Here is a 13,190-nt window from a genome sequence, read left to right on the forward strand (position 1 = left end):
CCCTCACCCATCACTGACTGAGCCCACCCAATGCAAGGACTGGCCCCCACTGTACCCTCACCCATCACTGACTGACACCCCATAATGTAAGGACGGACCCCCACTATACCATCACTGACTGAACCCAACTGTACCCTCACCCATCACTGACTGAGCCCCATAATTACCCAAACCCATTACTGACCTACATTTCTATGATTGACCCCGCCACTATATTATCAACCATCACTGACTGACTCTTTTTCCTCAATCTCCCTGACTGACATCCCCTTCATCCTTCACTGAGTGACCCCGGTCATTTTCATCCCACGCCCCACCACTAACTGACATCCCCACCCTTCACTGGCCCACCGCCATGTCTGGTGACACTCCGGCCTGACTGGCATCTCCGTTTACTAAGTAACCCCCACCATCACCATCTCCCTGACACCCCCATCCTTCATTGAGTGACGCTAGTCATCTTCATCCCCCACCCCAATACTGATTACCCCACCACCATCCTACCAAAGCTTCCTCTCCCGGACATCTGCATCTGCCCCATCCTTCATTGAGTGGCCCCAGTCATCTTCATCTCTCACCCCATCATTGACTGACGCATACACACCCCAGCAATTTTCCTGACACCGTTGCTGATACCCGGACACCCCTCTTACACACCGGGTCCCGGGCCTGACTCCATCCCCTGATTAACGCTGGGACATTCATCTGGTGACCCCAGTTTTCTTACTCATCTGCCCATCATTGACTGATATTGATTCCTCCCAGTGCTGATTGATCCCCATGTTATCCATGAACAGATCAACCTCCAACCCCCATCGCTCCCTACCATCACATTTACTCCTTCTATCTGATACCCGACTCACCCTACTTTGAACCCCCTTCACCCTCCCCCACTGGCATCTCTTCTTACCCCAATGACCGATACCCAGACACTGCACTCACCCACCAAGACTATGGCCTGACTGACAGCCTGAATCATTCGAGGGACCGCACTACACCCTTCTTCTGCATCCTCCCGCTCTTCCATCTCTTCTTACCTGATCCTTTTGCTAACACCCAAACATTCTTCTCAGCCCACTGATCCTTCCGAGCTGACTGACGCTCCTCATCATTTACTGAGCCACAACAATCGCCCTATCCCACTGCCGTCCCTTCTCACCATGTTGGAGCCCCCGGGTCTACTCCACCTGACACCCCCTCATCTCACAAGAAGACCAAAGCCCCCAGCACCACCAACTTTGTATCCTTCCAGGGCATCCTCCTCACCTCGGCCATCACCCAACACATCACTTCCTTGACTGCTCCTCCATCACTCACTACATTGTTAACAACCTGACACCCAGAGATGATGGGGCCTGACTCTTAGGCCAGCAAACCTCTATCTGACCTCCCTCACACATTCACTGACACTTCTTCACCCCATCCTTCCTTTACGGACACCTCAACAACTTCTTACCTTACCTGAGCTCTGAGACCACCAGGCTTGGCATTCTTCATCCCAACTTCCTTCCTCCAGGCCAACCCTGACTGGACCTGACTCTTAGACCATCAAACCTCTATCTGACCTCCCTCACACATTCACTGACACTTCTTCACCCCATCCTTCCTTTACAGACACCTCAACAACTTCTTACCTTACCTGAGCTCTGGTACCACCACGCTTGGCATCTTTCTTCCCAACTCAACCAATAAATCATATGTTATCCCTCAATCTTCCTCCATCCCAACCCTGACTGGTCTCCCTGTTCCTCCCCTCTTCACCTTCTGCTTTGAGCAACCCCCCCCATCCCACAGTCACCACCATCGGTGTCCCACCACCTCACTCCATCTTTATCTGCACTCTTCAACCCTCTCCTCCACCGTATGACCCCCTTGTCCAACCATCCAGCTGACATGCCCTTCTCAACTTGAATGAAACTCAAGCCCGGGGTTTTGTCTGTCTTGGATAGATTGGGGAACAGTTAGAACCTCTCAAGTTTTAATTGCTGTTTGTGTCCCCGTTGGTGAGCTTTACCTGTCGTGTCTAATCCCAGAGGCACAGTAGTGAGTGGTGGCAATCTCACCAAAGGGGGGCGTGGGGATTCTAACCTTTGACAGCATTCACCAGAATAGGGGTCCTGTTGTGAGAGATCCTCATACCCCTTTGTGACGACCGCAAAAATTGTGGTTTTGTTCCCATCACTCTCTGTCAAACAGAACAAATCGAGAGGGTCAATCCCCATTCTTCATTGGTCCTACCATGACACCCAGCTCCTCAATTCATCACCCTCTCTGTATGTGTGTCATGCTTTGATTGCTCCCCTGTAATCCCATGTACTCCCCAGGAGTATAGCGTTGTCTCCTTCCATGTGTATGTCTTTCGTTGTTCTGTGTGTGGTCCTGGATGCTGTATGCATGTCACTAGTTTTATTTTATCTACTTTTATTCAAATTCTAAATGTTTTTTTCTCATAGTAGATGGGTGGAGGGTATTGGTTTTCTGTATATCGCACATTTCTCTACTTCTTCCCACTGAAGGTGCCACGCAAGCACAGAGCATTTCACATGATTATCCCAAAACAAATTCTATTCTGGATACTTTGTTTTTTTTGTCTGGATTAGAATCCAATTCTGAAATGGAACCGGATTCTTTGATTCATCTAAATATGCTTATGGCGGCTTACCCGATCCGCAGAGTATTGAGCTCCGTAGAAATTCTGACCGCTGTGGATTTGTGAATTGTATATATCTTGTATCTGTGGATTAGACTGCACAGCGTTTGTTATTACCAAATTGCAATTCAGTTAGGAATAGGAAGTGTCATATTCATAGATCGGTTTGTACATTTTCTACCTCAGAGTAGAATAGTTAGTCCATGTTTTTCATTCTCCACCCAGGAACCCCCCCCCCCCCCCCCCCCCCCCCCTCCCACCACCCCCTCTCCCACTACCACTACTTCTACCCCCATTACTACCACCACTACCTCCACCATTACCACCCACGTTTCATATGCACATTGTGATGGTAACATACCATCCTTAAACTATACATAAACCCCAACAACCAACTTCTCCTATTTGCTCTCTTTTTGATCTGTAATGGGTCGAGGAGCATACGCCGGGAAGAAGGTGCACATTCCTGCTCCCGGCATTCACGAGAAGGTGCACATTCCTGCTTCCGGCATTCACGAGAAGGTGCACATTCCTGCTTCCGGCATTCACGAGAAGGTGCACATTCCTGCTTCCGGCATTCACGAGAAGGTGCACATTCCTGCTTCCGGCATTCACGAGAAGGTGCACATTCCTGCTTCCGGCATTCACGAGAAGGTGCACATTCCTGCTTCCGGCATTCACGAGAAGGTGCACATTCCTGCTTCCGGCATTCAGGAGAAAGTGCACATTCCTCCTTCCGGCATTCAGGAGAAGGTGCACATTCCTGCTTCCAGCATTCACGAGGAGGTGCACATTCCTGCTTCCAGCATTCACGAGGAGGTGCACATTCCTGCTTCCGGCATTCAGGAGAAAGTGCACATTCCTGCTTCCAGGATTCACGGGAAGGTGCACATTCCTGCTTGCGGCATTCAGGAGAAAGTGCACATTCCTGCTTCCGGCATTCACGGGAAGGTGCACATTCCTGCTTGCGGCATTCACGGGAAGGTGCAAGGTGCACATTCCTGCTTCCGGCATTCACGGGAAGGTGCACATTCCTGCTTCCGGCATTCAGGAGAAGGTGCACATTCCTGCTTCCGGCATTCACGGGAAGGTGCACATTCCTGCTTCCGGCATTCACGGGAAGGTGCACATTCCTGCTTCCGGCATTCCCGAGAAGGCGCACACTCCTGCTTCAGGATATACTGTTAAGTTTTGTTATCTGTTCATTGTTAAAAAAAAAACCTGTTGATCCTGCCAGAAATTCAGAGCTGCCCCGTGCACATTGCAATGATCACCTCTGTTGGACTGTAAAACATTTGCTCCCATATCATGTTTCAGAATAGGAAGTGTTCTGTAGTCCTGAGTAGCAGCAGCTCCTGCTCCATAGATACAGTACAGTGAATGAGCGTTGTCACCCAAGGACAGGAAGTGTGTCACTGGCAGGATCACCAGGTGAAAAGAAAAGTAATGCAGCCACCACATCTGGGGACTGGGAAGCTGCAGTATATGACATTTTCGTCTTGACTTTAGATACTTTTAAAACCAAGGAAGTGCCCGCGTACCTTTGCTGTCGAGCCCTCCGGGGTTATTTACACTTGTTACTGTTATCGTTTTTCTCCATCAATAAGCTATTGTTGGGAAAGGCGCCGTAACAATGATCTATGGCCTACAGGCCCGGCTGCACTTTTATTTCCTTTTCTGAGTGCTAAAATATTTATTTTTCTTTATCTTAAACTGTTTGAACTCAATACTGAGGAGAGAAGTCGTCACGTTCACCAATGTGGGCAATGGTATGTGGACTCCTCTCCATGTAATGGAGTTCAGGTGTCTCCGGTGAAGGTTCTGGTAATACTTCATCATACAAAGACATTGCAGACAATTGCGCTCTTCCAGCCTTGTGGTGACAGTTTGGTGAGGACCCTTTTCTGTTCCACCATGACTGTCCCCTGTGTACAAAGCCAGCTCCATAAAGACATGGTTTTTGTGTGGAGGAACTTGTGTCCTGCGCAGAGCCCTGACCTCAACCCTACTGAACACCTTTTCTGTGCATAGCTATGAAGCCATCTGTAAAGTACATCCATAGGCTCCGATATGACAGTCAAAACAGGACCCAACTCCAGTTACTATGTGTTGCACAAAGCCCATCATGTAAACACAAATCTTCCTCGAATGAGCCACATTCTCCTTCATGTGTGTCTCACACGCTCCCCCTCCCAGACACTGCAGCTCACAGTGGGAGGTTTTCAGCAACAGAATGTTGTCAATCCAGAAAGCAGTGGGCGGGATTAGGTATGGAAAGGTGCCGATTGACATGCTACAGCTGGTGGTATTCTGTATAATGTATTTCTGGGATTTGTAGTCCTCTATAGCTTGTGGTGGTATTCTGCATTGCTGTGTAATGTATTGCTGGGATTTGTAGTCCTCTATAGCTGGGGGTATTATTCTGCATTGCTGTGTAATATATTGCTGGGATTTGTAGTCCTCTATAGCTGATGGTGGTATTCCGCATTGCTGTGTAATGTATTGCTGGGATTTGTAGTCCTCTATAGCTGGTGGTATTATTCTGCATTGCTATATAATATGTTGCTGGGATTTGTAGTCCTCTATAGCTGGTGGTATTATTATGCATTGCTCTCTAATGTATTGCTGGGATTTGTAGTCCTCTACATCTGATGGTATTATTCTGCATTGATGTATAATGTGTTGCTGGGATTTGTAGTCCTCTATAGCTGGTGGTAGTATTCTGCATTGATGTATAATGTGTTGCTGGGATTTGTAGTCCTCTATAGCTGGTGGTGGTATTCGGCATTGCTGTTTAATTGCTGAGATTTGTAGTCCTCTATAGCTGGTGGTGGTATCTGCATTGCTGTATAATATATTGCTGAGATTTATAGTCCTCTATAACTGATTGTACAGCAATGCAGAATATTACCATCAGCTATAGAGGACTACAAATCCCAGCAATACATTGTACAACAATGCAGAATAATACCATGTATTGCTGGGATTTGTAGTCCTCTATAGCTGGTGGTATTCTGCATTGCTGTACAATCAGTTATAGAGGACTATAAATCCCAGCAATACATGGTATTATTCTGCATTGCTGTGTAATATATTGCTGGGATATGTAGTCCTCTATAGCTGGTGGTATTCTTCTGCATTGCTGTGTAATATATTGCCGGGATTTGTAGTCCTCTTTAGCTGGTGGTATTCTTCTGCATTGCTGTGTAATATATTGCCGGGATTTGTAGTCCTCTTTAGCTGATGGTATTCTGCATTGCTGTATAACGTGTTGCTGGGATTTTTAGTCCTCTATAGCTCATGATATTGTAATAATACCATCAGCTGTGGAGAACTACTAATCCCTACGCTAAAATGAGTAACAAACTTGCCCAGAGCATCTTTCTGCATAGGAGGAATTGTGTATTTCTCCATTCAGATGGCATCACCCTATCACACAGCGCTGAGGAAATTAAGTGGCAGCACAGACTTTTATGGGCCGGTTGGAGTTTGTCGATTGGCTGGCCCAGCTTGAAGTTTGCAGCAGTTGTGCTCTGGGTAGCCATCCGGTCCCGGTTGTCTGAGGTCACATGACGGGTGAACGATCGCCTGCAGGTCCGAATGCTGTTGGGCACTAAACAGAATGTGGGAGCGTCCAATGTGTACATGATATGAATTGATCTTTTCTCTCGTCTGGCCGTCGCCAGTTGCTCGGGGTTTCTCGCTGAAATTTACACTGTACATTCTGATTGGTCCGCGATGTCATGAGACGGATTGGGGCAATCTATGAATGTTTGTCCAGTCCCGGTCTTTATACTTGTCTCCGGCTTTGTGGCGGTCTGTACATCTGAATCTGTGTTTGGTATGTCTGTGGCCATACAGCGGGAAGAGCTTCCTGGAAGTGACAAATAAAGTGTTTCTTGTAATAACCACGAAGGATATAATTCCGTTCTGCACACCAAATGCCTCTGCAAACCCAGACATTACCTTTTGCAATAGCAGTGACATCATCACTGTGCTGTACATAGCCTGTGCAGAGCTGTGGGAGGGGCACAGAAGGCCCCACCCACTACAGTGAGATGAGACCAGTCACCCTGCACAAGGAGAGAGAGCAGCACTGACCGGTCTTTATTACAGGAGGGGGCGGTGACAAGACCACTCACCCTGCACAAGGAGAGAGAGCAACAGTGAGCGGTCTTTATTACAGGTGGGGACGGAGTCAAGACCAGTCACCCTGCACAAAGAGAGAGAGCAGCAGTGACCGGTTTTTATTACAGGAGGGGGCGGAGACCAGAACAGTCACCCTGCACAAGAAGAGAGAGCAGCAGTGACTAGTCTTTATTACAGGTAGGGGCGGAGACAAGACCAGTCACCCTGCACAAGAGAGAGCAGCAGTGAGCCGTCTTTTTATTACAGGAGGGGGCGGAGACAAGACCGGTCACCCTGCACAAGGAGAGAGAGCAGCAGTGAGCGGTCTTTATTACAGGAGGGGGGCGGAGACAAGACCGGTCACCCTGCACAAGGAGAGAGAGCAGCAGTGAGCGGTCTTTATTACAGGAAGCTCCAAGTCTCACACTGGAATACTGAGCAGAAGAAACGCACAAAGCTCACCGAGATTCAGGAAGAATACACAGGACTCTGGTATGAGGACAATATCTGCTGATCCCGGAGCTCGGCTGCCTGTTGTAGGTAGCCACTTCCTGACTTCTGTAAAAGGTGCTAGTTGCAGCAGTGATTGGTCAAGATTTGTCTCCGCCCCTCCTGTAATAAAGACGGCTGCTCTCTCTCCTTGTGCAGGGTGACTGGTCTTGTCTCCGCCCTCTCAGGTAGTTTTCTGCAGGCAGCCTGTAGTGGGTGGAGCCTGTTGGGCCACTCCCACAGCTCTGCTTTCTCTGCACAGGCTTTGTCACTTCCTGTTGTGTCTACAGGGCAGGACATGCAGGGAAATCGTTCTCAATGGACATTAAAAAAAAAAAAAAAATTCTCCCCTTCCCCGCTCTATCCAAAAGTAAAAAAAGAAAGTTCGGTCTTTGGTTCTTTTTAAATCTCTTCTTACTCAGCCGGATCCTAATGGTGAGATTGGCTGCCGGTGTCTTCTCTGACCGGGAGATGATTTTGTGGTTGAATACAACTCGCTGTGTTGTGTAAAGTCTGATGTAATTGCTGCAACCAACAAGTAGGCACACGATGTGTATGAACGAGAGCGCATTATAACAGCTCAGATCTTCATGAGAGGTTCAGTCTTCTATCTGACCTCCGTCCTTCCCTTCAGTGTTCTCTCTGACCTCCGTCCTTCCCTTCAGTCTTCTATCTGACCTCCGTCCTCCCCTTCAGTCTTCTATCTGACCTACGTCCTCCCCTTCAGTGTTCTCTCTGACCTCCGTCCTTCCCTTCAGTCTTCTATCTGACCTCCGTCCTTCCATTCAGTCTTCTATCTGACCTCCGTCCTTCCCTTCAGTGTTCTCTCTGACCTCCCTCCTTCCCTTCCGTCTTCTGCCTGACCTCCGTCCTTCCCTTCAGTCTTCTGCCTGACCTCCGTCCTTCCCTACAGTCTTCTATCTGACCTCTGTCCTCCCCTTCAGTCTTCTATCTGCCCTCCGTCCTTCCCTACAGTCTTCTATCTGACCTCTGTCCTCCCCTTCAGTCTTCTATCTGCCCTCCGTCCTTCCCTACAGTCTTCTATCTGACCTCTGTCCTCCCCTTCAGTCTTCTATCTGCCCTCCGTCCTTCCCTACAGTCTTCTATCTGACCTCTGTCCTCCCCTTCAGTCTTCTATCTGCCCTCCGTCCTTCCCTACAGTCTTCTATCTGACCTCTGTCCTCCCCTTCAGTCTTCTATCTGCCCTCCGTCCTTCCCTACAGTCTTCTATCTGACCTCTGTCCTCCCCTTCAGTCTTCTATCTGCCCTCCGTCCTTCCCTACAGTCTTCTATCTGACCTCTGTCCTCCCCTTCAGTCTTCTATCTGCCCTCCGTCCTTCCCTACAGTCTTCTATCTGACCTCTGTCCTCCCCTTCAGTCTTCTATCTGCCCTCCGTCCTTCCCTACAGTCTTCTATCTGACCTCTGTCCTCCCCTTCAGTCTTCTATCTGCCCTCCGTCCTTCCCTACAGTCTTCTATCTGACCTCTGTCCTCCCCTTCAGTCTTCTATCTGCCCTCCGTCCTTCCCTACAGTCTTCTATCTGACCTCTGTCCTCCCCTTCAGTCTTCTATCTGCCCTCCGTCCTTCCCTACAGTCTTCTATCTGACCTCTGTCCTCCCCTTCAGTCTTCTATCTGCCCTCCGTCCTTCCCTACAGTCTTCTATCTGACCTCTGTCCTCCCCTTCAGTCTTCTATCTGCCCTCCGTCCTTCCCTACAGTCTTCTATCTGACCTCTGTCCTTCCCTTCAGTCTTCTATCTGACCTCCGTCCTTCCCTACATTCTTGCATTTGTACCGGCTCCTCTCCTCTTCCTCTGATGTCTCTGCACACCGGGAGCTCCTCACAATGTACATTAGAAGCTGCAGCAAGTCAGACAGAGCTCCGCCTCATTTCCTGGCTGGAGGACCTACCATCAGCTAGCATTTTCCTCCTCAGCCTTACTGTCCCTGGCCCCGCCCCTTTCCTTGATTGGATTTCAGTTCTTTCAATCATGGAGGCTCAGCATCACATATAGGCGTCACTTAGCAAATGCAGCCTGCCTAGGAATGCCCACTCCTCCAGACTAACGCCCACCCATCAAAGCATTTTCACATTTGCATAACTCCTCCCAAGAGCCCGCCCTCTGCTTGCACCGTGCTGTGATGTTTTCAGGAAGCTATGTACAGCACCCTGCCGGCCCCTCTCACCAGACCTGATCTGCCCGCCTGGCAAAGAGAAGCACAGAGACCCAGCGATGACATCATCAACGGATCTAAAATAAGCTATTTAACGAAAAAAAACAACTTTATTAGCATGTTGATGTCAGAACGTAAATATCCAGAAACTGACGGACTATGGAACATTTGTTCTTTTTTTTTTAGTGTGTTACAAATAGAGCTGCAGCTAACGATTATTTTCAAAATCGATTAGTTAGCCGATTATTCAGTTCGATTAATCGGATAAAAAATAAAATACATTTTTAAAAATGGCTCCAGTGATGGGACTACTAGTTTGTATTGAGGTTGTAGTCCATCACAGGAGCAAGCTCGGAGCGGTGGAAGTAAAAAAGAAAAACAAAACTGTGGTGTGCAATATAGTGAAATGAAAAGTGTAAAATTATACAGCAATGAATGCAGAATGGCATCGGCGATAGAGGACTACAAATCCCAGCAGTAGTACATTATACAGCACAATGCAGAGTACCGCCAGCTATAAAGGAATACAACAAATCCCAGCAATAGTACATTATAGCTGGCGGTATTCTGCATTGCACTGTGTATTGTATTATTGCTGGGATTTGTAGTCCTCTATCGCTGGTGGTATTCTGCATTGTGCTGTATAATGTACTATTGCTGGGATTTGTTGTGCTCCTCTATAGCTGGTGATATTCTGCATTGCGCTGTATCAAGTACACCTGCTCCTCCTTACTTCTTCTCCCCGGGTCCCTGTGCCGACCGTGGATGCGGGCGGTGAGCGTGAGGCGGGGAGGAGGTGTGACGTGTGGATGCAGGCGGGCGGGTCTGGCAGCGGCCATTTTGACTGAGGGCAGATTACTATACCTCTCTTTACTTCCTGGAGCTCTGGCACATGTGACTAGGACATGTGACCATGCACATCATCTCAGGGGAGCAGAAATGCCTTTCCCTGAGATCTCGTGAGATTACAGATGAGATTTCCCAGCAATGCTCTGCTGATGTAACCTTCCCAGGACGCATCACTTGGGCGTAATACTTCACTGGTGCCCAAGAGGACCAGGAAGTGGAAAGACAATAATTGTAAGTAAAAGGAAAATATGTCGTTAAATGAATGTGAGAGGATTTCGGCATGTGGATTTTTAGTGAAAGGGGGTAAAGGTCCGCTTTTAAGGAGGAACTGCGCGGTGGCAGGAATCAGCCCTTCATATTGTTCAGGAATACCTGCGTCCGCCCGGTGACATCCAAACTTTATATTGTGCAGGAATACTTGCGCCCACACGCTGGCATGATTCCACCCTTCATATTGTGCAGGAATACCTGCGTCCGCCCGGTGACATCCAAACTTTATATTGTGCAGGAATACTTGCGCCCACACGCTGGCATGATTCCACCCTTCATATTGTGCAGGAATACCTGCGTCCGCACACTGGCATGATTCCACCCTTCATATTGTGCAGGAATACCTGCGTCCACGCGGTGACATGAATCCGCCCTTTATATTGTGCAGGAATACCTGCACCCGCACACTGGCATCAATCTACCCTTTATATTGTGCAGGAATACCTGCGTCCGTTCGGTGACATGAATCCACCCTTTATATTGTGCAGGAATAACTGCGTCCGCTCGGTGACATGAATCCGCCCTTCATATTGTGCAGGAATAACTGCGTCCGCCGGTGATATCCAAACTTTTATATTTTGCAGGAGTACTTGCGCCCGCACGCTTGCATGAATCCACACTTGATATTGTGCAGGAATACCTGCGTCCGCTCGGTGGCATGAATCCCCCCTTCATATTGTGAATGAATACCTGCGTCCGCCTGGTGACATCCAAACTTTTCGGTGGCATGAATCCCCCCTTCATATTGTGAATGAATACCTCCCCCTTCATATTGTGAATGAATACCTGCGTCCGCTCGGTGGCATGAATCCCCCCTTCATATTGTGAATGAATACCTGCGTCCGCCTGGTGACATCCAAACTTTATATTGTGCAGGAATACCTGCGTCCGCTCGGTGACATGAATCCACCCTTCATATTGTGCAGGAATACCTGCGTCCGCTCGGTGACATGAATCCACCCTTCATATTGTGCAGGAATACCTGCGTCCGCTCGGTGACATGAATCCACCAGGAATAGCCGCGTTCAGTTGCCGGCCGTTAGCGTTTCTCGATGGAACGCTGGTCAGACGTTTCTCCGCATTGCTCGCCGTGCCTTGCTTCCTTTTTGAAGTTCCGTCTTCCTTTTTAATTTGATGACTTTGCGGCGGAGGGTTTCTGAGCTCTGGGTGCGGCCGCTCTCCCCTCCGTGATTTTGGTGAGGGGGCGGCAGCCGGCAGGTGAAGAAATAAAGAAGGAAGCGCATTGTTTCGGCTCTGGTTCCCACCTCGCACGCCCTTCTCCTTTATGTTTACGAAGCCGTCTGAATACCGCTAGAGAGGTTGCGGTTTTATTTTATGAGCATCTGCATTGTTGTTTTGTTTCTGTTTTCATGTCTCGGAGCTCGAAGTGTCACCAGTCGCTGCTTCCTGCTTCCCCGTGTTGGCCAAGCATGTGCAGAGCGCCCTTACCCCCCCCTTCTCAATCATGGGAAGGTCCTTGTAATGGGCTGGCTCCACGGGCCCCTAACCCGCTCCAGTCCCAGGCTCAGGAATCCTCATGTTTGTTTAGGGCAGGCGTGCCAGACAAGCTATTTCTGTTCTGTCTGTATCCTCCTCGTATCTTCCTGGAGGGGTTTAGAGGAACGGCTTTTTGGGTTTTCTTTTTACTGCGATCTGCTTAAAGTGCGTGTTCAGCCCCAAAACCTGGCGGCCATTTTCTATCTTTTAACGGTAACGTGTCCATTGCCCTTGGAAGTGTTTCTTTCAAACTAATTTGTGTTCAAGGAGGGCCAGGCATTGGAGGGCCAGGCAAGGAGGGCCAGGCAAGGAGGGCCAGGCAAGGAGGGCCAGGCAAGGAGGGCCAGGCAAGGAGGGCCAGGCATTGGAGGGCCAGGCATTGGAGGGCCAGGCATGGCACGTAAAGATATCAAGTCAGGGGTGTCGGCTCTGGTAGCACACCCCAGTAAGAGTTCAAATAAATCCCAAGATAAAATGGGGGGCTTTTAGGGTAGAACCGTATAGCGGGAACATGGATCCAATATAAAAACCAACCATTTTATTTACACTTGGGTAAAATGCGTATAAAGAGATCGTAGAAAACTAAAACAATGCGGAGTGAATAAAGCCCACACAATAGTGTATTGTACTAACATGACACGACAGTCCCTTTATTGTAGAATAACCATCATGAGGAATGACACCGATATTCAAACGAGATTTGGGACCTGAAGCTCCTTCACGCAACGCGTTTCGCTAGAAAGTAGCTTCCTCAGGAGGTCATGGAGGGCCCAGACTGGTGAGGGCCCAGACTGGTGAGGGCCCAGACTGGTGAGGGCCCAGACTGGTGAGGGCCCAGACTGGTGAGGGGCATGCATTTACAGCTTACTGTATATACCCAACTTACTTAGACCAACACCTAGGAGATGCATCCGGCTGGGGGGCCAGGGCCAGACTTGGCTGGGGGGCCAGACTTGGCTGGGGGGCCATAGGGTGACAACGCTTCCCCTACATACGTACAGTGCGGCAAGTGAGCGTTGTCCCCCCACAATAAAAATGCTCCCCGTCACTAAACTTGGTTTTGGATTCGGCACGCAGGTTGTGATGGAAAATAATTTGAATCTTTTGGAATTTTTGGTATTTTTCAATAATG

The 13,190-nt window shown here is 48.9% G+C and overlaps 1 protein-coding gene across 1 annotated transcript in view; it reads left to right on the forward strand.

Annotated features, from left to right (window-relative positions):
* SHOC2 (SHOC2, leucine rich repeat scaffold protein) overlaps positions 1 to 13,190 on the forward strand; it is a 59,794-nt gene that overhangs the window by 346 nt on the left and 46,258 nt on the right. The window lies entirely within an intron of this gene.

Source organism: Nanorana parkeri, unplaced genomic scaffold, assembly GCF_000935625.1.
Source record: "Nanorana parkeri isolate BGI_ZX_2015 unplaced genomic scaffold, ASM93562v1 scaffold585, whole genome shotgun sequence".
NCBI classification, from domain to species: Eukaryota; Metazoa; Chordata; class Amphibia; order Anura; family Dicroglossidae; genus Nanorana; species Nanorana parkeri.